This window comes from Lepisma saccharinum, chromosome 12 (assembly GCF_977018435.1).
Source record: "Lepisma saccharinum chromosome 12, izLepSacc3.1, whole genome shotgun sequence".
Taxonomy (NCBI): Eukaryota; Metazoa; Arthropoda; class Insecta; order Zygentoma; family Lepismatidae; genus Lepisma; species Lepisma saccharinum.
Genome location: NC_139240.1, coordinates 27,041,022 through 27,065,630, shown reverse-complemented (window position 1 = coordinate 27,065,630; position 24,609 = coordinate 27,041,022). Strand labels below are relative to the sequence as shown.

General features: G+C 39.1%; 1 protein-coding gene across 2 annotated transcripts in view; it reads right to left on the bottom strand.

The window, feature by feature from the left end:
* The window catches only part of AdipoR (adiponectin receptor), a 129,560-nt gene that overhangs the window by 94,292 nt on the left and 10,659 nt on the right, over positions 1 to 24,609 (bottom strand). Inside the window, exon 1 of one of the 2 annotated variants that reach the window (XM_083133180.1) lies at positions 13,857 to 14,047. The exons of the other annotated variant lie outside the window; for it this stretch is intronic. The gene's annotated coding sequence lies outside the window, so the exon portion shown is untranslated. Of the gene's footprint in view, positions 1 to 13,856; positions 14,048 to 24,609 lie in introns of those variants that run through there. 2 annotated transcript variants of the gene reach the window in all.

Sequence of the window (24,609 nt, the reverse complement as noted above, 5' to 3'; positions counted from 1 at the left end):
CCACAGTTGCGACATGCCACTTTCTCGCAAAGACCAGAGGGACCTGGTTGCGATTCCATTTTTTCTCTCTGTTATTTATATATATATATATACAGAGAATTTTTTTTGGGGGGGTTGTGGTAGTGGTAGTGGAAAGCGCACTGAAACAGAAGGAAAAAAAATTGAAAAAATGCTGGACATTTTTTCCTTCCACATATATATATTAAACGCGAACAGTATGTATGTATGTATGTGTGTGTGCACTGTTGTAGGAGGTTAAAAATATGGGACATGTAAGTGTGTGTCAATTTTTTATGGCTCCTCTGAATATGTGTATGTCAGACGCAAAACAAAAAATATTAATATATCATGAAAATAAAAACTTACCTTTCAAGAGAGATGGAGAAAGACTTCAAAATAAAAACTTGTAGCTCACTAAAACTTCCACGATGATATATATGTATACTGCCAGATAAACAATTAAGAATACTGAACTGCCACGATTGACGTTCACCTTTCAAGAGAGATAGAGAGACTTCAAAATAAAACTTGTAGCTCACTAAAACTTCCACGATAATATATATGTATACTGCCAGACAAACAAATTAAAAAATACTGAACTGCCACGATTGACGTTCACTATGATAATGACGTACAAAAAAAACTGGTAGGTTATATAGGAACTCCTCTCCCTTTTTCTCCTTCTCTCCTTCCTACTCCACGTGACTCTCTTTGGTGAAAACACAATAAGTAAATAAAACCCTTGTTGACTGATTTATTCATGCTATATTTTTTCAACAAAAACTTTTGTGATACGCACAATATTTTGTGGGGGACAAATAACAATAAACAGGATGTTGACAGTTCCATATTGTATGCATGTATTGTCCATTATTTCCCCCTCGGCCTCTATTCCACGCCCCGTCAGGGTGTGGTGTGTGAAACAAACGATTCCCAGTATAAAACTCAAAAAGCGGAAGATGCTGTTGTGTTCGCTTCCGCCGCATCCGCTTCTGATTCTATTGTTATCGGGGGATGTGATAGATTCTTCATTCAGAACCGTGGGAAAGTTGAAAAAAATAGAATCTCTTCAGGCGAAAGAGGATGCAAGGTAAATAGGTTCGGGGAGGGGTTGCTGTGGATAGTTTGGTCCCGTGATGAAAATATTACATTGAGCGACGAAACACAATTTCCCCACAGGAACAGGAAAAATTCTACCGAGCGTGGCTATCCACGCGAACATTAGAAATTGCCTGAATGCCTTGGGGGGCTTGGCATAGGATTATCGATTTTTGTTTTTAGAGAATAATTTATGTAAGATTCTAGCATCGAGAATAAACAATATTGATTAAATTTTTGACAACATTCACAGTACAAATCTAAACTCGTGATGATTTCGTCGCCACCATGCACCCCGGGCGAGGTTATATAGGGGCCAGGGATCCTAAAAAAAAAAAACAACAATTATTATTTTGTTTGCTTGCGTCACAATACGGAAAATAATAAGAGGCATACCCACGCGCGTACGTATGTGTGTGGCACATCGTTCCCTCCCCGAGAGAGAGGTTTACGTAGGTCGCAATATATATAAACATTTGGTCCCGGACTTGGAAAATTACGATAAGGTGCACTCATCTTTCAAAAATGAGAAGATGAGAGGAGAGGTTTACGAAAATCACGATATATATAAACATTTGGCTCCGGACTTGGAAAATTACGATAAGGTGCACTCATTTTTTCAAAAATGAGAAGATGAGAAGATGAGAAGATGAGAAGAGAGGTTTACGTAGGTCGCAATATATAAACATTTGGTCCCGGACTTGGAAAATTACGATAAAATACACTCATCTTTCAAAAATAAGAGAATAAGAGAATAAGAAAATGAGAAGATGAGAGCGCGCGCGTGTGTATATGCCACATCTTTCCCCCCCCGAGAGAAAAGTTTACGAAGATCACTATATATAAACATTTGGTCCCGGACTTGGAAAATTACGATAAGGTGCACTCATCCTTCAAGAATGAGAGAATGAGAGAATGAGAGATTAAGAAAATAAGAGCACACACATGTGTATATGCCACATCCTTCCCCCCCGAGAGAGAGGTTTACGAAGGTCGCTATATATAAACATTTTTTTGGTCCCCTTGATTCCAGCACTCCAACTTCATCTCTAATGTTGACGACAATATTCTAAAGGTAGAGAGAATGAGAGAATGAGAGAATGAGAGGATGAGAAAATAAGAGGATAAGAAGAGAGGTTTACGAAGATCACGATCTACAAACATTTGGTTCTTAAAAAATGAGAAGATGAGAAGATGAGAAAATGAGAAAATAAGAAGATGGGAAAATGAGAAAATGAGAAAATAAGAAGATGAGAAAATGAGAAAATGAGAAAATAAGAAAATAAGAAGATGAGAAGAGGAGAGGAGGAGGAGGAGGAGAGCTCCTCTTTCACTCATCACTGCCTTTTTGCGCCCGTGAAACCTCGTCAGCGTAATAAATGAGGCGCGGAACGGGGAGAGAAAGTGAGTTTTTCAACTTTTTGTGGTCGTTTAGTCAAGAAATCAGAGTTGGCCTGGGAGTCACAAAAATACTCTACTTCCCAGGGACGTCGGAATCGGGGGGCAGGGGGGTGACTTGCATCCCCCCCCACTCATCCACCAGGGAGGGGCAAGATAGTCTTTTTGACCCCCCGCTCGCGTGTTAAAAATGAGACTATATTTTTTCCAACTCATGATTCGTTTTGAAAAAAATGGAAAAACATTCTTGCACTAGTTAAATGAACATGGACTCAAGTTATCGCTACCAGCAAGAAGTAAGTGACAGGAAGATCCATGTGCAGATAAGAGTCGCAGCCACGTCACAGCAAATCAAGAGTAACGTGCAATTAACCCCCTAGGAATTCGAAGCTTCGGTTTCCAGTTTTCCTTTGTATCTACCAGGTTTTGTATGTACAGGTGCGGACGGTGTGAAACAATAAACCCAGCGTACCCCGATGGAAAGGGGGGGGGCAAAGAATTTTAAATCTCTTCTTTTCCATCTACAACTACATTGCACGGACGAAATGACTCTAAATCAAGGGGGCAGGTGGAGCTTGAGCCTTCTAGGTATAAAGTTGAAGGTGAAAAAATTCGAGGTCCAGTCGGTAGGGCTTCTGACTCCCACGCGGAGACCCAGGTTCGATTTCAGGGGTGGATGACCTGAGGTAGGAATTTTTCCGGCCTTGTCCCTGCATAAATCGACTCCTCAAATGAATGGGCAACCCTGGCAGTTAAATGCGGCCGAAGCTTGATGCTGATATCACCAGCTATGAACATGACGTTCATCCCTTGGTTGTTCCGCCTCTACACAGCGCTTTCAGTATTGCCTGATCTGAAGAAACCACAGAGGGAGGGCAAGATTGTCTTTTTGCTCCCCCCCGTTCCCTCCCAGTTACGCCCTAAAAACTGAGACTGTACGTATTTCGAGTTATCTTGGTTCTGAAGAATATTTTGAAAAATATTTTTGCACTAGATTTGTGAACGTGCACTCAAGTTTCAGTTAACAGCAAGAAGCACGTGACATCGCAGTCAGGCCTCTGCAAGACAATTATCCCCGTCGGAATCCCCTGCTTCTGTTTCCTGCCAGGTTTTGTACCTGCAAGTGTGCTCACATTTAACAATACACTGAGGAAGAGGGACAGAGGACAGCTTAACACTTAAATCTTCCAGTGCACTTTCCGAACACAAGTTTTCTTTAAGGACCCCTTGCTGTCAAAAAGGTCATTGGCCATGAGAAAAGGTGCACCTTGTAAGTTTTTGGGAATTCAAGTCTACGCTTCCCTTTTCAAATTTAGACTTGGTCAGACGACACAGTCAGTGTTCAGAGTAAAATAACTGCAGATGGTGTGTTTCGGCAGTTAAGCCTGAATAACACGGAACTGGATATCCAGTAGGAATGCTCTATCTAGTTGACGCTGGACTGGCTACCCATTTGCTAGTTTTCGCCTTACCGTTACACCGTACTTGTCGATAGTCTTTCGTTCCCATAATGGCGGCCGCGTGAGGTGTAAACAACGTATCACTTCACACTTTTAAAATACGATAACTATCCAACCGAGAGGAATATCGCTTCGTATTAAATAGTTTTCAGTAGAAAAGAATGGCGCTGATAAAATACATACTTTACAACGTTTACTGTACACGTATGGAAAAATATTTTAGCTTTTTCAATTGTAAACACCGTGCACTCACCATAGACGGTCTCGGAAACCACAGACAAAAAACGCTACTTTGCAAACTCACAGATTATCTTCACATGGCCAAACTTTGCTCTGATTGGCTGTTTCACAGAATCTAGTCGAAGAAAGTTAGTAGCAATTAGAACATGTCCTATTCCTCAAAACCAGTCAAGCAGTCAGCCAGGCGGCCATGATTTCTACCTAGAAAGTCAGTTCAGCGCCAACTAGGGTATTCCAACTAGAAATCCAGTTCCGTGTGATAGGGGCTTAACTCTGGAAATTGTAGTGATGAGTTTGGATTTCCTTCCGCGCCAAGCGATACAACTGTGCATATATACGTGTAAATCATTTGTAGAATTTACTGCAAGGTCGCGTCGGTAGATCACTGCACTGCACTTAGTCGCCTGATGTAGAATCAAATGACTACTTCTCTCCTTACGTTTTCTTTACTAATTTAGATTTTCTGTGTGAAAGGACAGAAAAAGACAAGACTAGAGACAGACAAGTATCGTCTCGATATACCCTCAATTCTCTGCCCTTTCGGACTTTAACGCTGCAAACCGTGGAATGTATAAACCACCTCCTCTCGTGGAAAGGGAAGGACCTTTTATTTCTTGGCAATTTAGATTTATAAAAAGTTTACTTTTTGTTTTAAACGTCATATTTGGGGCTGATGGCTTAGTTTTTGATCTCAGAGAGAGGCAACTATTCTTATGTTTACGGGTGATTCATTTTTACGTTGTGAGAAGTAATTGTTTAGTTTTAGGTGGCAAGGTCGAGGTATGATCGATATTTTAGATTAATAGGGGGGCGGGGACGATCGCCCCTCTCGCCTTCAGTCTTAAGTTCTTCTCTCAAATCTGAAACATCTGAGAAGGCCCTTTGATCTGAAAAGACATGTAAAGTTCAGACTGATTTCATTCAAATGCAATACCAGGTACCTAACTGCTTTGATAATTACAGATCAAAATATCTAATTTTAAAGCTGTTGGCGTAGCGTGGTGACTTGCCCCATATTTGACACCTCGGCCCTCTCCTACCATATACAATATTTGAAAGTCTTCCTTGCAAAACTTTAGACTAACAAATGCTCTAAAATTACTGATAGTTTCATTTCTTAATCTCAATTTCTGAGATTTGAAAATATCAGTAAAGGTGAGAGAATCGTTTTTGTACACCATTTTAGAAGCAGAAATATTTTATATGTTAAATTATGAAAAATATAGCGCCTACGTAATAAAATATACCATATTGCCTCGATCTCATCGTTTGCCTTCGCGATTAGCCAAAAATGGCAGAAAAGTGAGTTAAATAAACCAAATCTCTCATTAAATATATTTTTTAACTGTTTCATTCATGTAATTCCTCTTTTAGTATTCGACGTTTTTGTTAAAATTATACAATTTATACGAAAACTATGATATGAGAACACGGGCAACTTTCTTAGCAACACATCGAAGAGATAGTTTCAGAAATATGGATTTTCTCAATACGATGTACTTCGCCCCCTTTTAAAAGTAGCGTGTTTTCAGTTATGTTACTAATCATTAAAGGAATGCCTCGCTGCATGCGAAGAACGGGTGCCATGCAGGAATGGAAATTTGCTGTAATTATCGTAAGACCTAAAATTTCAGTTTTCATATATTAGCGTCGTTTAATGGAATTATAAGTAACAAAATAATCCGTAGTACAGGCCTCTGGACTTCCTCTTATCTCTGATGAGGCTTTGCCACTGTTGATATTCATATATTCAATAACTATATATTTAGTATTTATGTAATAAATATATAATTATAACAATAAAATATAAGATATTTTATATATATATGGGGGGAAGAGATTGTAAAAACTGATTCATGGATTTGAAAACCTGCCCCCCCCCCCCCACTCTAAAATAAGTTCCGACGTCCCTGCTCTCTCCAAGTGTAGTCATCCTCAACTTGCCATATTTTTCTGCCTCTGACGTTATCTTTTTAGGATGCAATGTTTGAGATATTTGAGTTTTAAGTTCACTTTATGCACAGAAAGGCTAATCGGGACTGGACCTATAGTTTAAAGTGGGATCAGATCCACTATGTGCCTCCACCGGGTATCGAACCCAGGACCACTTGATTACAAGGCGACAACGCTACCACTGCTCCATCGGGAAGGCTATATATTCTTTCAGGAATACTGGACCAAAGGAGGGGGGGGGGGTTATGACCACCAACAACATTCCCTCTTTGGGCACGCGACTGAATACTCGTTCTATCAGAATAGCGCTAGAATATATGAAACTTGGCTATATGTATGTGTTCACTACAGGGTGTACATGAAGTCAAGTTTCAAATTAGGTATATCATCACGTTGCAACCATACAAGATAGAACAGTGCTGTAATGTTATGGTATAAATATGTAGTCCGGGACCCAACTAACACCTCCCCCCACCCCTCGCCTACACCGCTGACTTTTTGCGGTTAATTTCACCAATGCAATGATAATTATATCTTTAAAAAGAACTTTCGTATTTACAGTTCTTACTGGTTCTGTCCGAACAACAGTAATTAACACTTGCATTTCGGGTTTCAGTGTTAGGTTATCATCTTTAAAACGTCACTTCCTGAGATAGAGCTAGCCAATCTCCACCATTTCAGTACCGTTCTTTGTCCTAGAAACAGATAAACAATTGCCTTCGTCATCAGAATTTCCTGTCCTTAAATCGGACAAAGTTGTGATATTTTCCCTAACTTTATATCTCTGTACGTCAAAATTCAATAGTAATTCAAACGGGCGGTATATGCAGAGGACCGTGGCGCGCCCAAGAGGGATTCAAAGGCCTATTTCCCCCAATTCCCCTGTAATTAATAATTTATTGACAATCATTTTCTGTCAAACTCTATTTCTTATGGTATATGATAAAAGAGTTGTAACAGTGTATTTTAAGCAAAATACCACGATTTAGTGAAACATGAGCACCCTCTGGGATTTTCCAAGAGAGATTTTCAAGTTTCGAAAATCAATACAACTACAAATACAAAAAAGAAATCCCTATATATTATAAGAAAAAAAACTTCAAAGGGAGATTCTGTATCACACGACATCTCTTTGACGATCATATGACTACTTTTGTGAGCCTCCACGATGGCGCAGTGGTAGCGTCGTTGCCTTGTAATCAAGGGGTTCGATACCGGGTAGAGGCATATAGTGGTTCGGATCCCACTTTAAACTGTAGGTCCAGTCCCAATTAGCCTTACTGTGCATAAAGTTGACTTAAAACACCAAATCAACCAACCAAACGACTACTTTTGTGTTATTATTACTACGATGAAAAACAAAACTGCATGTATACAGTCATGGACGCATATAAGGGGAGGGTTTAACGGGACCAAAGCCCTTCCATTGCTATATAAACATTTTGCAATAATCGCATCAAAAAATCATTGTAATCATCATCTGTAAACATCTGAAATCATTTTGAAAATATAACTTATAATGAATGGTGTACAATAAATTTATTTTATTCATATCTTCAGGATAATTTTAAGAGTATTCATTACGTTCAAAATATACTGTAAAATTGCAAAATTTTCGAAAAACTATTCAAAACGCACATAGATATTTTGATACACAATTAGAAAATTTTGCAAATAAAAAACTCAATGAACATAATGAAGAATATTGTAATTGTTAATATAATTAGTGCACGTCTATATGTACAGTGAGATTTTTAGAAATATTAATTGCAAACTGTATAAAATCAATAACAATGTAATTATTAACAAATTTATCATTCGTGAATAACATCCATGATCAATAGTTATTAGTTATAATACAGGCATTTTAATTTGACTATCCTCGGACTACTGATAGCTGAATCCTTCCTATTATTTCCATATATATGCGGCCGTGTATACAGTGTATAGATATTATTTTCTCTACCATTGCAATTATATAGTTGCCATGATTGTCTTCAGTTGAAATTTTCGGTAGCGCAAGAAACCAATCATATCGGGTTTCAAATTTGTTACATGCCTAAAGATATTGAAATAGCGCGTAGAATGAAGCTTCCTATAGAGTGAAGATTTGGATCTTCCAATGTCAATCAAAAAGTTTGTACAGACAAATTGATCAGCAGCATGTACATTTAATCATTCCTGTAGCTAACGTTTCGTAATGAGTGGACATATTTTCGGATTGTGCTGTCTTGACATATATTTGAATTTGCACTACATTCCATGTATTTTAACGATGTACAGTATTCACAATGATAACATTATTCCGAAAACTCTTCATCCTTACTTGTTTTATCACGTTTATGATGTCATTTGTTTTGTTTTCCTTTCTGAGAATGTATTGTTCAATTTTCGTATACACCTATTGCAATTGGGGCTGCAGCTCTATAGGTGATAGAAAAATAAATAAACGCCTAAAATACCTAATATAACTATCATACTGAAATCCTGATTTTCGGTATTGATATTTCGACGTTTCCAATATCGGGAAACCGTATCAGTTTTCATGTATCGATATTTTCAGCAACCGTAGCAAAAAATATTTTTTCACGGCAATGAAAAACATTAATGATTCACAATGAACATTGCTCTAAGGCATTTTCGTACTTCGCAATATAGGAAAATTTCTATAGATTGCACGCAAATCTTCTCAATTTATTTTTCGATTTTGCTTTCGGGATTGCAGTCCCCCCCCTCTCTCTCTCTCTCTCTCTCTCTCTCCTACCAGCCCCTTCTCCCACTTGGGTACGCCCTGGCACCACTTTCGTGAATTGCGCCAGGTCACATTGGGTCATTCTCAGAATGTCAACACGCACCAACCAATAGGAAAAGCAGGGTAGGGGACGACAAAGATCGATGCATTTTCTCATTGAACGATATAGAAATCAATTTGCGTAGGAGGAGAAGAATATCAATCCGCGACGAAAATGAAGCTCTTGAACTTGCTTTCTTGCTCTCCATCTTCAGGTGGCCTTATATCTGATGAAAGGCTTAGCGATTCCCTCGTCAAGCCTGTGTAAGTTTATGGATAACTTTGGTCACGATTATCTCGACAATCAGTTGGCAGAAAATGTTAAAATTTTACCTGACCACCGAGAAAGGATGTTTCTAGAGAACAACTTTTTGATATTTTCATTTACTTCATCAATGACCCGAAAATTCATTAATTTTACTCATGCGTTTATTTTTCCAGGTTCCTTGACACAGCAACACTGCTGTCAGCAGGCGGACTCGCCACAGAACCTCACTGTCTCCTGATGAACTGGTAGACAGAGGATTGGGACACAACAGGCGGTTTCATTCCAGCATGCAATAGGTTTAGAGGATGAACAGAAACCAACAACACGTATTTTGAACTTCTAACTGGGTAGCTTTGGATTCCAGTGGAAATTGGCTCCGCTTGAGCAAGAGAAAAATAAGGAAAGACTTGTCTCTCCTATTCCCGGGATTATGGGTCCCGGGTTCGATTCCCGGTGGAGGCACATAGTGGTTCGGATCCCACTTTAAACTGTAGGCCCAGTCCCGATTAGCCTTACTGTGCACGAAGTGGACTTAAAACACCAAATCAATAAATCAATCGATGTTTCCGGGCTTACAAAGTCCGTGGCAAAGTTTATCACCCGTGAGCCACAAGTTTTCGAGTAATTGACTCACACAATAGAATTAGGACGTGGAGTTTGCTTTATGATAGAACAACACGCGCGGTGGTGAAAATGTTGTTCAATCCTAAAACAAAGTCCACTGCGTGCAAATATTGTTTGCTGTTTAAGTTGTTGACCTACGACACATAGGTTATCTTCTTTGCACGTGCGTACTCTACAATAATATCGACAACGTGTTCTTAGTACGTAATGAGTGTTCTGGGAACTTAAGGGGAAGGTGGACAATTTCCCCATGGCCCTTCTCTCTTCGGCAGCTGCCGATCACTGTTGCCAGCTTCGCTCTTTTGGAGCCAGATCTGGCTCTATCGTGCACTCGTTTGGCTGTGAACTATGGCACCCGCTCCCTGCCCCACTATGATGCCATCACTGGTTCCGGCTTACATAGACAACTTCTGTCGTAAGTATACATCTTGTACGTGACGTGATATTGTTATATTGGCTGCGTCGCGCCACCCCCTCTTATATCCCCAGTTATTTCTCTTTATAGCGGCTTGGCTGGCGTGAAGAGGACGTAATATCGCTACCGGGGAATACTTTTTTTCGATTTCATACGATCATCGGTGCATTATTGAGATGGGTGATGCCGCCGGATCTAGACGGTGAAAACTAAGAAAAAATTGCCATCACTTAAAAGTTAACGATAATAACAGCGCACCTTCACCCACACATCCACTCATTTGACACCTAAAATTACCCAAAGTATTATTTTATTTGTTCTCTTGAGAATATCAAACTGCCGATGGCATAGAAAAATATATCAACGGAAAAAGGACAGACTGAGGTAGTCATTGACAGGCGGAAAAGTCGAAACTTCAATTTGATTAGCCATAACTTGAAGGTGAAGTTGATTCCCCATAAGGAATAAATGGGTTTCTGAAAATTCTTTTTCATCATATTTTTCAAACATCGTACCTAGCTTAAAAATCAACTTTGAAAAACACTTTCACTTGCAACACGTGGAGAAATTCATACTTTATTGAACACCATCTTTTTTCCTCAGTAGCATTGCCCATCCGGACGATACTGAAATAAATGCACAACTGGTGCGAAATTGTCCCTCATCCCCTTAACAGTAAGTGTGCTCTTGGTGAGGTTCGTAATGTTAAAATGAATAACATTTCGACGGGCACGGGAGAACTACACGGTTTCCTCCGCTTTGAGGCAAGTTTTTAAGTTTTTTAAAGTTACCTACAGTTTATCTAATACAGCTCAAGTCAATTACAGTTGTTTAATTGTAATGACATAGCAACAGATGTACGGTATTCATATACTGTTTCTTGTAAAAAATAGTAGATGTTTTAAAATATTTATTTCTCCTCACATGGGCATTTGCAGAAAGGGTCAAGTGAGGCCATTGATGTAAATATACATAAAATGTGTCCTTCTACATGAATTTGGGGGGGAGAAAGTGCCTTGCCTCCCCCCATACCCGCACCTCACAAAAATGCCCTAACACCTCATATTTTTTAAAAAATTCTATGAACCTTAAATAGATTTCATAATTTTAACTTTTACACGGTTTTCTCTTCCCGTTTTCTAACTTCGATAATGTTGTATATAAGATAATCAACCAAAATTCCCAATTTCGGTTTCCTGACTTCAAACAATAAGAAAGTTCAATATGGCGACCATGTACTTCTGACTTTCTAAAATAACCAAAGGCTTCGAAAAGAGGTAAAGCCAAGGCACCTAAACGTAATTTCTAGAAGTTTTTTTAAAAGAAGTGCGCCTAAAAAAAAAGTTTTTTCTAATATTTCCTATATGATCCGACTGTGTCCTGACTGGAAACAAAGAATAGAAAACAGAAATTTAAAGAAATATATGAAGAAAAATGTAAGTGAAGAAAAATGTAAGATAAGGAAGATGAAAAGAAAGAGATTTGGAAAACACACACAAGTGGGAGGAGATAGAGACATATAAACATAGACGTAACTTGACGGGAACAAGGGAGGCTCTGCCCCCAAATTTCTAGGTTTATTGAAATTTACATGTTAGGGACATGTTTTCAGTCTTCAGGAACCCTGTTCTGCTCCGCCATCTTATAGATTTAGGTCCCAAGTTACATTGCTGCATATGAAACATGTGGACGATGGGAAATTCGAGAAAGAATTTGAAAGGGAAAGGTGGAAATTGAGAAAGAGTGAGAAATTTAAATAAATAGGAAAGAAGAAAACAAAAAGGGAAAGGGGGGGTAAAGAAACATGGAAATGAGATGGGCGATGAAGAGGCGGAAAATAAGCAGGCAAAATAGATACCTACATAGGAAATAGTTTATGCTCAATGGAAAAATAGGGGAAAGGCTAAATTTTGGCATGATATCAGGCTATCATAAGGGACACATTATTGAAACCCGCTTTCCCTCCCTCCTGCATCCATTCTCTCCCCACGGAACAAAATATTGTCTAACCATAAGGTGTAAGGTGTAAGTGATCCCTTTCAAAGACACCTGAATCTCAACTTCTCTTCCAGCTGTGCGATATCGATTCAATATCGATATCGATTCAATATCGATATCGACAATATCGACACATATAAATCTTTCAATTTACGCCAGATGTCCCGGGTTAGAATCCCGGGTGGGCATGGATGTTTGTGATTGTCTCCTCATCAATTTCATTTTATCATCACTCACCCCCATCTTCCATTGTTTTGTATTGTTTGCAGTTGCTAAATACCGTCAAGCGAAACAAAATGTATGTACATACCAACATGTATTTAATACCGACAAATTTAAGTACGGCGATACCTTATATAGTTGAATGAGCGATATCGACGCCCATATCATCGATATATCGACGTCGATATTTTTACGATATCGACGCTTCGATATTTTTAAAATATCGACTCGATATCGATATTTCGAAACATCGCACAGCCCTTCCACGTAGTGCTCTCTTGGCTATATTTTTAGACTAACTAGTCTCTGGCGACTGGACACACAGCGAAGCTTGTGGTGTGTCTTGTGCGTGCGTTTGTGTCTACATTTTACCAATTTCATGTTAATGCCATTCATCCCCATCGTCGCGATTAGCTAAAAGTGGAAAAAATGCGAAGTAAAATAAACTAAATTTATGCATTCTAGTGCAAAAATGAACACCCTTCTCCAAATCCAGGACTCGTACCCGGAACCCTCGATAGTACTAGCGTACACAGGACTCTTCTCGGAAGGACCTGCAATTGTGATGGTAGATACTACATATCTGCGTTCTAGATGGGGGACGGGATATACAGAATAAAATATTTCGTAATTGGCGTTTTTAAGCTTCGTTTTAAAAGTTGTTCAAAGACAAAAATGGTTTTATTCGATTCCTTTATTTTACACTGCTTTTGTTCCACTTTTGGCTAATCGCGAATATGAGGATGTGATGATAGGATGATATTGATGAAGGGACAATCACAAAGAACACCCATGTCTAGGGAGGAATTCAAACTTGGGAGACCTGTCGTCGTGCTAAACACTCCACCACGAAGGTCGGCCGCCAAAAATGGTAATCGGAACCATTTAAGGACACCTAAATCTTAAAGGAGGGGTTAATTTACTAAATTCATTATCCCTGACTTCTTTACTGCTTTTACTTGAAAATTTTCAATGGTAACACTCTTAAGCCTTGTTTACATGTTAATAAAACATAAATGGCTGACCAAGGCAAAATTTATTGTATAAAAAATATACACTAAAACGCAACGTTTCCACCCTCTAACAGGGTGGGTCTTCTTCAGACGAGGATTCACAATAAAACAAAATAATATTTTTTTTATACAATAAATTTTGCTTTGTCAGCATATTATGTTTTAGTGAAAATTTTCATTTTTCTGAAAATTTTCTGGAGGGGCTGTAGCTCCATTAGCTCCCACATGCATACGCCAGTGCTAGATAACGAGACCGTTACTCGAAGGCTCAACGCCAAGTCTCCGCGAAAAAAAAAAATTAACATGCAAACTGCTCCTCACTTTTCAGGTCTGAAAACACGGACAATTTCAACAAAGTGAATATTGTTGTCCTTACCTGCCAACAGCACAGCAATGCGAAGAGAAACAAAGTTAAAAAGTATCACAAACAACCGTCACAACACGCACACACACGGAAACGCATGCATTCACCACGCACACAGCAGAAACACTGACGACTTATTCATGGCTATCCGGGTGTTTCACAACGCACTCAATACGGCACGTCCTTCTTTTATTTTTCCACTTCTATCGGGCTATCAGAAGAGGCTTTTACGTAACAGTAAAGAAAAGGGAAGCAATTTTTAATTTGCCACCGTGACGTCACAGGCTGAAGTTCGTAGCTACGCTGAAGTTGCAGTGTAAAAGTTTCAAGGGCGATGTGTTTCCTCATCACGTGTTTCACTTGGGCGATTTGTTTTGTTTATTCCGTGTCTTATACGTCGCATAGCACTGCTACGGACGTAAAGTATCTCAAAAGTTTGGCAGGAACGTAATGTTCTACTAACAAGAGCCAGGTTTCTTGGCGGAGTGGTTAACACATCGCGCTACGACGCCAGGAATCCCTGGTTCGATTCCTGGCCTCGGCATGGATGATTGTGAGTGTCCATTCATCAATACATCACACATCCCCATCTTCACGATTAGCCAAAAGTGGCAGAAAAGCGAAGTAATCAATTAATCTAATAAAGAGAGAGCAAATCAAGGCATTGTGCGGAGGGACTAGAGAAATATTGCTTATTTCTCCTTCCCCCTTCTTCGCAGCGCGAGTCCGTAAACGTACCGCGTACAGGTTTACTCCGCTGAATAAAAATCTGTATAAAATCGGTTTCGCAATGTGAATTGACCATGATAATGTATTTTTAAAACAAATGCAAAGAGCTTCAAAACAAGACCAATATTGTATTTATAGGGCCAGCCAATACTAAGAAAAAGTTGTTTCGCAAAATTGTAGAAAACTGTTTTTTGAAAAATTAAAAAAAACAACTTGAAAATTAAGAATTGTGTTTAGAACCGTTCTGCCTCCATTGTACTAAAAATTCACAACAATCGGACAACCCGTTTTTGATTTACAGAATTTCAAAGAGAGCCATCGTTTGCAAAACTGAAAAAAACCGGCCCTATTTTTGTTCTCACGACGATAAAAAATATAAAGTGTACTCGAAACAAATTTTGGTTAGCATAGATTAACGCAGAATTGAATAAGCTAAATTTTGATGTAACTCTTTCTTATGTATATGTCTACTGGTTAATTTCTAATTGGAGTCCAAACTCTAGTGAACTTCAGGAACGGAGGGACAGGGGAGGGGAGGGGTTTCTGTATGAAGCGTCATATTCTCTGGTCACGTGTTTAGACTCAGAGGTGAGCTCAAGGTGAAGAGAGGTGTACAATTACACGGGGTGGATGTTGCAAGTGAGGTCGGCAAATCTGTTACGTCAAACACTGATTCTCATGATTGGTATGACTGTAAGAGAAACACTACATGCTTTTATTATATGCAGACGTAACAGCAGCAGAAAAATGTGTTTTTCACCTTGACCGATTGGTAGCGTGGGAGGTTTTTATGAAGTATAAGCCTATGAAAGTCAAATAGGAGATATAAAATAAGATAAATATACCTACATATCAATTGCCGACGTTCATATTCTATTTGACACATATACTCAGAATCAGTGGCGTGATCAGAGGGGGGGGGGGATTTTGTCACAAAAGTGTTTTGTCTTAGTCAGTCCTATATTTCCCCCCATTTTTTTCTGCAAATGATCGATTGATTGATTTGGTTTATTTTACTTCGTTTTTCTGCCACTTTCGGGCTAATCGTGATGAAATTAATGAACACTCATGCCAAGTGTTCGAACCCGGAAACCCCTGCATTTGTTATTTTTAGAAATGCAGACCCAAGTAGGGGTTAACCCCTCCAACCCTCCTCGGGCACCCCGCTGCGCAGAATATTTAATTACATAAAAACAGGACGTTGCTGATAATAAATACAATAGCTATTGTAATCCTCAAGTTTACCTCGGGTTAATCAATAACTGATAGTAATCTTTCGGTGAATGAGACCCTTCAAAATCTTATCGCGAGCGGAAGTTAGTTAAGAAACTGCGCATAAAAGAATTGAATGGACTTTGTAGAATCAGCTGCATATCTGTCAGGTTAAAGACACTCGAAGAGAGGATAGATAAGTTACCAAAGGAAATCTGCAATCAAATCGAATACTACGAAGAAGAGAGCGAAGGACTTTACATCGAGGAATGAAGTGCATGTATCATGTCAATGAAGGCCAAGCGATAATTGTAATGTCGGGTCTGGTGCGGGTCACATCCAGCTGCTAACAGTCACTAACAATTGCTAAAGCCCGCTTAAGACGAAATAATTTTCCTTAGCATTTTTCTTAACATTTAAGCCATGACCAAAATGATACCGTTAAAGTGAAAAATCATATGGCATTTAAGATGGCATGGCATAATTCATGGCATTTCTCAAGGATAGAACCCGTCTTATTTCCGTAGCATAACCAATCAGAAGCAAGCTCTAGGTAAGGAGTGCAGTTGTAATGACGGCCGCGTGAGATGTAACCAACGTATCACTTCACATTTTTAAAAGCCGATAACTATTCAACCGAGAGGAATAACGTTTCGTGAAAAACGTTATTAGGTACAAAACAATGGCGCAGCTTAAATACATACTTTACAACGTTCACTGTACACGTATGGAAGAATATTTTAGTTGTTTCAAATGTAAACACCGTGCACTCAGTACAGATGGTGTGTAACTCGTCGTGCCTTTCATAGTGTATATGTTATACATTGTAATCGCAAAAGCTAGCCGAAAAGTTACATGAAATGCTTGCGTGTCTCGTATAAGATTTTTGCAAGCTTTTACATAACATTTATGCTAGCAAAAATACCTAAAGGAAATGCTTTCGTCTAGCAAATACATGTGCCCCGCACCACCGCCATAATGTCAAGACCGACAGAATGAAACAAAACTGTGACCTGGCAGGTTAACTTCAATTGTGCCATTTTAACCGTGAGCCGATAGTTCTAGCCCACATGTCTACCTATCCAAAAATCTTACATGACAAATTATTAAAGTCAAGATTCATGCTGTACTGTGAAGTGATCACACGTCACACTTTAGGCGGGATAGTCCCGCTTTAGCCTCGACGAATTCGTTTCCCGGGATGGATATCAGGTGGGAAAAATTGTTCCTAAATATGAATAACTTACATCATATGATGATATGCACTGCACTCCAACCAAGCAGTCCTTCAGAATTAGAAATCATTCATTGATATTTAGCCGATGAATGGATCTTCTTCAGCCCATCCTTATTCTAATATAACATTGTGTAAAACACTAAAAGTTGCTGACCAAGGCAGTTTATTAAGATTTAAAAAATACTTTACATGTAACGTTTCTACCCTATATCAGGGTCTTCCTCAGACGGAGAACTAAACTTAAAACCATTTATACTTTTAGGTCAGTTCTCCGTCTGAGGAAGACCCTGACAGAGGGTAGAAACGTTACATGTAAAGTGTTTTTAAACCTTAATAAACTGCCTTGGTCAGCAACTTTTAGTGTTTTTAATATGCAAACAAGGCTTCATTATATTACCATTTTGTAAAAAAGTATACAAGTGTGAAGCAGTGGTGGTGATTAGAAGAGCAGTTGCCCTTCCCTCCTTCTGCCTCTTAAAGCTAAGGCTTGCCTACAAAGGAAAAATAAACTGCCCTTGCCCCCCCCTCCTCTCCCGTTTTGGCACCCAATCGCCGCTACTGGTGTGATGTGATTAAAGTTCACTTTATTAATCAACACAGCATTTAAAGTTTGAACTGAAAGAGCATTCTTGTCACTTATCCAAAAATCATTCTCGTGCGAAAACACTTGGTCAGCGGATTAAAAAATATAGATATTCGAGTTTGGACTCCAATGAAAAATGAACCAATAGTCCAACATAAAAACGGGTTACTTCAAAATTCTGATTATTAAATTATGCGTTAATCTATGATAACCACCTTTTTTTCGAGTATATCTTCTATTTTTAATCGTTGTGAGAACAAATAAAGTTTTTTTTTTTAAAGTTTTGCAAACGATCTCTCCCTTTGAAATTCTATAAATTAAAAACCGATTTTCCGATTCTGATGAAATTTTAGTATGGTGCTGGCAGAAAGGTTTTAAACACAATTTTTAATTTTCAGATTTTTAAAATTTGTCAAAAACCATTATCCTCAATTTTGCGAAACAACTTTTTCTTAATATTGGGTAGTCCTACAAATACAATATTGATATTGTTTTGAAGCTCTTTGCATCTGTTTTCAAAATCCATTATCATTGTCAATTCACATTGCGAAACCGATTTTATACAGATTTTTATTCAACGGAGTAAAGCTGAGCGTGGAACGTGGCACCACTGCAAGCACTGACTCCCAGTGCCAGAGCCCTCAGTCCCCCCCGGCAACGGACATCATTATTTTTCGGTAATTTTTTACGTCATCAACTTTCGAGCCCTACTGTTTCTTTCGCGGTCTTGCCTTGATGTCTAAATTCCACTCTCGTTCTCGTTTTGGCTTCAAAATGAAGTCTCGATTATGCCTCGGTCTGGAGTCTCCTGATAAAAGCGTGCAAGAACATTTTCCAGGACTAGATATTAATTAGGTAATAACTCGAAATGTAGGTTTTTACTTCCTAGCTTATAAAAGAGACAAAGAACAGCTGAGTAATAAACGAGTGTTGCATTTCCTGGTGGACAGATTCAGCCAAGCGTGAAGGCTCATCCTTAAAGGGCACGATCGTGAACAAATTGCTACAGCCATTGCACTTTATAGCTCGACGATTTCCTGGTTTCTGCCGGCCTCCGTGGCGGAGTGGTTATCACAGCGCGCTATGACACCCGGGGTCCACGGTTCGAATCCCGGCCTGAGTATGGATGCTGTTTGTGAGTCTCCTCTCAACAGCGGCAGCGATTAGTTACCCCTCCCCCCATCCCCAGTTTTTGCCACTTTTGCCCCGCACTATGCTAAACCTTATACACCAAGGGAAAACAAACTGTCTTTGCCCCCCCAGTTTTGGCACTTCGCAAACCCCAACCCCCTCCCCGTGTTGGAACACAATCGCCGTCACTGCCTCTCATCAATTTCATATCATTAACCATTCTCATCTTCGCGATTTGCTAAACCTGGAAGGAAAACGGCGCTCAATGACAATGAGTTGAAACTGGAAAGTAGCGGGGTGGGTGGAAATCACATAATGAGGTAGTGAAAGTGGGAAACATGAGAGGTGAATAATTTGATAAGGAACTTAAAGTGGGAAATGGGTGAAAATCACTCAATAAGGTACTCGAAGGTTGAAATATAAGGTGAAAAATCACTTTAAAAAGCAATAGAAGTGGGGAATAGGAAGTGAAAATTACTTAATAAGGATCCCTTGGTCAGTTCATCATCATCATCATCGTTGGGATGGACCTACAGCGAAAGAAAAGACCTAAGGGATTTATCCCAATATGCAGCACAAAAACCTGCAGCAGCTAGATCAAGTAGCCCGGATTGTATGAACATACAAACAAAGTGGTGGCGCAGGTGCTAAAGGGGTGTGGAATGAAATTTAGGAGGTGTGATGTTGAAAATAAAGAAAACGTGAAACATGCTTTATCAAATACCGATCAACTTTTAAGGCTTTTTTGAAAACTTCCAAAAGAAACTGAAAATTACTCGTAGCTTGCTTATTTTATCTAATTTTGACCACAACAAGCACATTACAGGAAAATAAATGCAGATTTTTTTCGCATTAGGGCCAATGGCTTGCCTGTTGTATCCATAATAGCAGTCTCACTTCAATACATAACATTCGACGCTCAATATGACGACATGGTTTTATTAACATAAGATGACACTGCGTGAGTTGATAGTATGAAAATAGGCTTTAAAAAGTGGGCGAGGAAGAAAATCAAGGGATTCGCTAGCACCGTTCGCATCTCCTGGCACCGCCTCTGTTCACCAACATCCTTGTTTGTGATCTCCTGTCAATTCAAACCAATCACGCCACTATCATCTAATATTTTTCGGTACAAAGTGCGAGTAAGCTGCTAGAAATAACTCTTTCTTATCGGCTCTTCAGAAAATGTTTGCTAAGCTATCAGATAAGTCCACTCCCAGGAACGGCCAAAAGCCAGCCACAACCGGATGTCCTGAAAGTGGGAAACAGACTTGGCTGTTACAATCAAACATTACTTTTAGGATTCTTCAAGGACGCCTAAAGAAAAAAAAAACTTGATTGATTGATTTGTTTTATTTTACTTCGCTTCTTGTTCCACTTTTGGCTAATTTGCGAAGATGGGGATGAGTGATGATATGATGAAATTGATAAATGGACAGTCACAAACACCCATACCCAGGCCAGGATTTGAACCCAGGACCCCTTGCGCCGGATCAGTGTTGCCACATGAATAGAAATTTCCCTTTTGCAGGGAAATTCGGACTGAAATTTTAGCCAAAAGAGATAAGGGAATTTCGATTAAAAATTCCAGAATTTCAGGAAAATTTTAAGACATTTGACTACATTATTAGAGTATATGTTAAGTTCCAGTTTCTTATCCACATTTTCATTTTATTTCTGTTCTTTTTTCTGCTCCCTTGAATATAGCCTGTATCTATTTATATTTCTGTTAAGTATCGCTTTTCTGCACCTTCGGATAATAGTAACGATGAGGATTAACAATTAAATGGATTCCTTACCAGGATCCAAACGTGGGACATCTGGCCAGGAAGCGATGAAAGTGACATGATGTGAAAAATTTAACATTTTTTATTCACACGGACATGGATTAACGGAAATACTACTATTACTGCTTCCACCACCACCACAACCACTAATAATAATAATAGTTACAGCTACTGCTACTACCACTAATACTTAATATTATTATTATTGTATGATTTGCTTAGGTCAAGGAAAAAATTGGTCCAAAAAGGGAAATTTTGCCCCTTGGAAAGGGAAATTGTGCCCTCATATTGTGGCAACACTGCGCCGGATTCGATACCCGGTGGAGGCACATTGCACAGTGGTTCATATCCTACTTTAAACTGTAGGTCAAGTCGCGATTAGCCTATCTGTGCATGAAGTGAACTGAAAAACCAACTGACACAAACAAACAAACAAATTCGTATAATAATCACGACGATGAGGATAAGCGATGATATGATGAAATTGATGAAGAGACACTCGCAAAGAAGACTCATGCTCAAGCAGGTACCCCTGGCACCGTAGCGCGCTGTGCTAACCACTCCGCCACAGAGATTTGCTACCAACGATTATCAAAATTGGATGTTGCTCGCCATGGCTTGCAAGAATACACCGTGCAGATCTTCAAGAAACAAACAAAGGTTACCAAGTATGCAGTGAGCCGCGTTAACTCAGCTGCCGACTTCCGTGGCAGAGTGGTCATCGCAGCGCGCTTCGACGCCAGGGGTTCCGGGTTCGAATCCATGTTCGGACATGGATGTTTGTGTTTGTCTGTCCTAAATGAAAAGTCGAGAATTGAGAGTATATTAATTAATTAATATGAGGTTTGTGTGGGGGGCAGCTTCCGCTTCGGGGTCTTCTGGACCAGAAATTTTCCCAGTCATTATCCTGTTTCTGCGCGGCTCTGAGGCCCACCCAACCTCGTATAAATGGGTACCTAGGGACAACCTCGGAAGTAAAGGCGGCCGGGCGTGATGCTGATCATATCATCTCAACTATGGTCGAGATCAATAATATGTGAAATATATACATCACTCTATATGCCTTTATGGCATGTGTGCACACGCACAGAGTTACCTTTGCCTTTGTATGCAGTGAACATTTTATAACTACAATTATCAAGTATTTCTCTATAGAGTGTAAATGGGTCATATTAGTGTGTTCATGAAATATTAATGGGATTTCATCTTTAAATCGAAGAGCAGATATCCTTTATTTCATAAGACAAGGGAAACCGTGTGCGTGTGTAGTTTTTTTACAATGAAATGAACGTAATATAAATTAGTTTTCAAGAACAGAAAATAATAATAATAATAATAATAATAATACAATCTTAGCATGTCGAATGGACGAGATAATTGTATACCTAGGTATATCTGGCATTTCTACCTTCGGTCAATATTTATATCATTTATCATTACTTTATCGTATCAACAGCACAGCACAACTTTACATTATCTCTTTCTGTCGATTGCGCTAAGAGTTTGTAGAGGTACACTCTCTCTCAGGAATCTGTGGAGGAAGTCTGCTCATAACGGTAGAGGAGGAGAGAAAACGAGTGGGCGGAGCAAAGCAGTGTGCGCTGCTTCAAACTGCTGGTAGTTGCAGACGCTTTTTCCTCCTACATGAGTTCATTGGTCGAGCTCCCTCGAGTCACTACTTGCGCAGAGACTTGTTATCGTTCGATTGCTCTAGGGATTCCCCGGAAGAGAGTCAAGTGAAATTCGCCTATACAGAAAAAGATGTGTTTTTCAACACGCAACGATGCTAGGTTCCCGAAGTACGTGTACATTTGCTTTAGTGCCAATTATGCAGTCGCGTTGGTTGTGTGTTCGATGTCGGGAACAATTGAAAACAATGTTGTACTGTCTGGAAATAGCACTACTACACTCTTTCTCGGGGATTCTCTGGAGCAAGGAGAGGTTGCAAAAGGAACAACATAACGACAGCGAGCTAGGAGTTAAAATAGAAAGAGGAAAACAAAAAAAAACAAGACAGATATACGCATAAATGAATAAGAAAAGGAGAGAAAATAAAATAGAGGATGAGAAAGAAAAATAGAAGAAAATAGAAAGAGGAAAAGCGAAAAAACGAGGCCGAGAGATACGCATAAAAGAGAAAGAAAAAGAGAAGAATATAGAAAGGGGAAAGCAAAAAACAAGGCCGAAAGGTACGCATAAAAGGGAGAGAAAAGAAAAGAAGGGGCAAGGAGGAAGAAAAATAGAAGAAAATAGAAAGCAAAAAACAAGGCAGAGATATACGCGTAAGAGAGACAGAAAAAGAGAGAAAAGAAAAATTGAGAGAGAGAGAAAGAAGGTAAATAAAAGAAGGGGAAAGGAGAAAGAGATATGAATTACTATTCATATAAAAGAGAGAGAGAGAGAAAGATAAAATGAATCAGAAAGAGACAATGAGAATTGGAGAGACAGGAAAACAAAAACCGAGACAGAGATAAGCATAAAAAGAAAGGGAAGGGAAAAGAAAATATATAGGGAGGAGAGTAAGAAGAAGAAGGGGATAGAGAAACAGATAGGAATAGTACGAAGAGAGACGGAGAGAGAGAGAAGGGATCAGAAAAAGACAATGGGAACGGAACGAAGGACGAACAGTGATTCCTTGCAGTCATGATTACCGGAACATATGACGTCAATAGCTCGAAAATATGACGTCAATAGCTCAAGAACGGTTGAAGAGTCTTGAAAGATATAGCGTTAGCATTTGAAGTCAATCAATTAGCTTATACCCTGTGCTCTGCCAATCGTAAAATTCATGTTATCAAGAGATTTTGCAATATAAAGGAATGGTTTTATGAGTTCCTGATAGCACTGTTGGTAAAAGGGTAGGGTGACACTTCGGAATCTTCTCTCTTAGAGTAAAGGTTGACTTAGCACTGGCAGTGTAAACTTATCGCCCTTACTTTCATATACTTAAGCACGCCCTCTAAGCGAGACTAATTTGCACAATACCATTATGCACGTATTCTTTCAAGTCAGCAGTGTTAGTTATCTGAAATCCCCATTTTAAGGACACATTGATTGTTTTCTGCAATGAATTGGAGTTAGGATGACGATTTTATCATTTTATCCACATTTCGAACTCTTAAAAGCAAGGGGTCATCTATCGGAAACGATAGCTGATACTCAAAACGCGATATGACGATACATAATCATCAGCAGCTGTTGATGATGAAAAGTTTATTTTCCAGTGCATTGAAGATGATGTAAATCAACTTCCTTCCAGTTAGAACCAGATAATATTGTTTTTCATTTGCATTTTCTGGCCCTGTTACCAGTGTTGCCACAATATAAGGGCACAATTTCCCTTTCGAAGGGGCAAAATTTCCCTTTTTGAACCATTTTTTCCTTCACCTAGGCAAATCATACAATAATAATAATAAGTACGTATTAGTAGTGGTAGTAGCAGTAGCTGTAATTATTATTATTATTAGTGGTAGCGGTGGCAGTAGTAGTAATATTTCCGTTGGTCCATGTCCGTGTGAATAAAAAATGTTAAATTTTTCACATACGAGTCACTTTCAACGCTTCCTGACCAGATGTACCAGGTTTGGATCCTGGTCAGGAATCCATTTAATCGTTAATCCTCATCGTTACTATTATCCGAGGGTGCAGAAAAGCGATGCACTTGACAGAAATATAAATAGATACAGGCTATATTCAAGGGAGCAGAAAAAAAACGAGAAAAAATGAAAAAGGGAATATGAAACTGGAACTTAACATAAACTGTAATAATGTAGTGAGATGTCTTAAAATTTCCCTGAAATTGTGCTATTTTCGATCGAAATTCCCTTTTCCCTAAAATTTCTGTCCGAATTTCCCTGCAAAAGGGAAATTTCCCTTCATGTGGCAACACTGCCTGTTACGCTTATTAGTGTTTTTCGCTTGATTTTTTTTGGTAGTTTTAACAACTTTTAAGATATCTTCATGGGCGTCGGGAAGGGGGGGTTGAACGTGTACGTCGAACTACCCCAGAAATTGACATCGTCCCTTTCCCTTTCAAGTCACAAAAAAGCAGAAAGTTTGTTATTTTTATTGTTAAAACACAAATAA